We start from the raw sequence: 3,098 nt of genomic DNA on the forward strand, positions 1-3,098 counted from the left end.
TTCGGCGGTTTAGATGGCGGTTTTGGCTGACGTGGCGTCTACGTGACGAATTTGACTCGGTCTTCATCTGACGTGTCATTGACATGGTGCTTACGTGGCAATTCGAAAAAAAAAACCCTTGAGACCCACATATCAGTTTCATATACAAATTAATAAAAATGGTGGGACCCACGTGGGCCCCACGAGTCATTCTCACCCCTCATCTTCTTTCTCCTGATCTCTCCCCATCTCTCGTCGTCTTCATCTCTCTCCCCTCTCCTCCCTCCTCTCGCTGGCACAGATAAGAAGCGGCGCACGGGCGCCGGCCGGAGGGAGGAAAGGAGCGCGCGCATGCGCAGGAGGCGGCCGGCGACCGGTGAGAAAGGAGCGGCGTCCTCCGCTAGGAGAAGGACGCACACCTCACCATCGCGGCCCCCGCCACCGTTTCCACCGTCCTCCGCGCCGCTCACCGACCTCGACGGCGTCCTCGCTATGGGCGGTGGCGGGCGAGCTCCCGCTTCTCTCCACCTACTTCCCCGCCGCCGCTATCGAAGACGACGACACTGATGGCGACGGGTTTGAGGAGGGCACCGGGCCACCGATGCGGCGATTGGGCGTCGGCGGCGCGGGAGCAGTGCAGTGGCGGCGCGCGGGGCCACAGGGTGCAAGCGGCGGCGGCGTCAAGGAGGGCCAGGGCGCAAGCGGTAGTGACTAGTGACTGGCGGTAGTGGCGCAGGAGCAGGGCGTCGGGACGCAAGCGGCGCCATGGAGGAGGGCATCATCGGCGTCGGGCGCCATTTATCTGGTCGGCCACCAGCTTCCGGAAGCGAATGGTGAGCACGTCGCCATTTTCTCCTTCTCCCCTCTCCACGATTTCACAGGGATTGGAAACTGCTTGCTGCAGTTGCTGTTCGATTCTATTTCTACAATTCTACTCACGATACAATCCATTATTTCCCTCAGTAAATCCCGTTGAAATTTGAACAAAATTCAGTGCCAAAATGTTTACTCACATCACACTGTTGCAGCATGACAAACAAATGTTCGATCTACACACTTACGAACCACCGGATTTCGGCGGCGGCTACTGCGGCGTCGTAGTGCAGATTCATCACCCTGACGAGGCTGCTACCGTCCTCGCCGTACCTGATGAGGTGGCCGTACATCCGCAGCCAGTGGTCGGAAGCCTCGTCGACGGTGTGGTAGGTCCAGATGTGTGGTCTCAGCCAGAGGCAGTCGATGAGGTCACCCCACGCGCCTCGTTTTCCATGCTGATAGTGGCTCTGGTGCTCCAGTCGCGGGCGAGGCCGACGCAGCCGCAGCCGCAGCCGGCACACGACACCATTGAAGGTCCGTGACGCGCCTGTCGTCGGACCGGATATCGGCGACGCCGAGGCCGGGCAAGCACTCGACGAGGTCAGCCGCCGAAGCAGGTAGAGGGGCTGGAGATCATCGAAGTGGCCACCGGTGAGCGGTTGTCCCGCTGGCTTCGTGCGCCGCCGCTCCGGCCACCGTCGCCCCACTCCGCCCGCCGCCCTAGTCCACATCATAGGAAAGAAGAGAGAGAGAGAGGATAGCAGGAAGAAGGGAGCAGTGAGGATGACACGTGGGGCCCACGTGGGTCCCACCATTTTTTTTTTTGTGAAACTGACATGTAGGCCCCACTAATTTTATTATTTTTCTGGATCGAATTGCCATGTAAGCGCCACGCCAGCCAAAACCGCCCTCTAAACCGCCAGAGGAACTTATCTGCACCGGTTTTGATAGTTGAGGGATCCGTTGTATCTGGTTTTGGGGTTCAAGGACGAAAATCGGATTCGTTGACAAGTTAAGGGACCTCGGATGAACTTATTCCTTTGATAATTAGGCATTTAGGCCGGCCCAATTAGTATACTCGGCCCGGTGACACAACCCAGCCAAGCCTCACGTTTGGCCCACATAGAGTTCAGGCCCATCGGCCGCCGCTTAAACAGTACACCGAACTCCAAAACGTACAACCGCATCGGGCGCATTAAATGTCTGTGCATCACGTACAACCGCATGCAATGCCAGTCTTCCGTAAACAACACCTACTACTACAGTACTAGCTCTTGAATCTTGATTGTTTAGATATACTAGTACAGAGTAAATCTCAGTATTAATATATAATGGATATGCTATACTTGAACTCTAGCTTGAACTAATCTTGATTGAAACAATGTCACGGAGAGTACATGTGACGTGATGTTCACAGAAGAACACAACTTCTAACCGTTGTCGGAGATTCAGATCTAGAGAGAGACTTGCAGCACTCCATCCCGTCCTAAAATTATACATGTAGTACTACGGCCTGGTTTAGTTTTCAACTTTTTCTTTAAATTTTTAACTTTTTCATCAAACTTTTCCACACACAGACTTCCAATTTTTCCGTCACATCATTCCAATTTCAATCAAACTTTTAATTTTAGCGTGAACTAAACACACCCTACATAGGTAAAATTCTATATTTTGTTACTGGCCAAACCTATATACTCCCTCCGTCCGATAATATAAGGGATTTTGAAGGATATCTCTTATATCATAGGATGAAGGGAATAGTAATAAATTGTCCCTGCATCTAAAGTCTAGTATAACAAAAGAGTGAGTAAATTTTAGTTCAGGCCTTCTTAATTTAATATTTATTAGCCAAAGTTTCATAAAAGATGAAAGTATATGACCTATTTTTCTACCGCATATATTTATTCCATCCGGTTCCATAATTTTTAACATTTTGGTTAAGTCTAAGATTAAGCTTTTATAACTTTAACTATTAATAACTTTAAAATATTTAGTTTGAGGGGCACTGGAATAAAATAATTAAATAACTTCAAAAATATTTAGTTTAAAAGACGATTTGTCTTACAAAGTACTATGATAAAAATTAAATGTATTTATTTATTATATATATTATATTAAAAAATAATTAAAAATGCATTCCAGAGACTGTGTTCTTATGTAAAATATGAACAAAAGAAAATACCATTGTCTGTACTTTAGGCAGGATTGGACATTAATGATGATACTACCTAGCAGCTCTATATCACCACATATATTTAATATTGTGTTGTACTTTAGACTGAGTTAGGGAATGACGTGAAACT

The 3,098-nt window shown here is 48.6% G+C and overlaps 1 long non-coding RNA gene across 1 annotated transcript; it reads left to right on the forward strand.

Annotated features, from left to right (window-relative positions):
- The first annotated feature begins 236 nt into the window (after positions 1–236).
- On the forward strand, positions 237–1,676 carry LOC136355016 (uncharacterized). Its single transcript, XR_010739019.1, has 3 exons — positions 237–812; positions 1,008–1,181; positions 1,275–1,676. It is a non-coding gene; the product is annotated as an uncharacterized lncRNA (long non-coding RNA).
- Positions 1,677–3,098: the final 1,422 nt, after the last annotated feature.

Source organism: Oryza sativa, chromosome 2 (assembly GCF_034140825.1).
Source record: "Oryza sativa Japonica Group chromosome 2, ASM3414082v1".
Classification (NCBI taxonomy): Eukaryota; Viridiplantae; Streptophyta; class Magnoliopsida; order Poales; family Poaceae; genus Oryza; species Oryza sativa.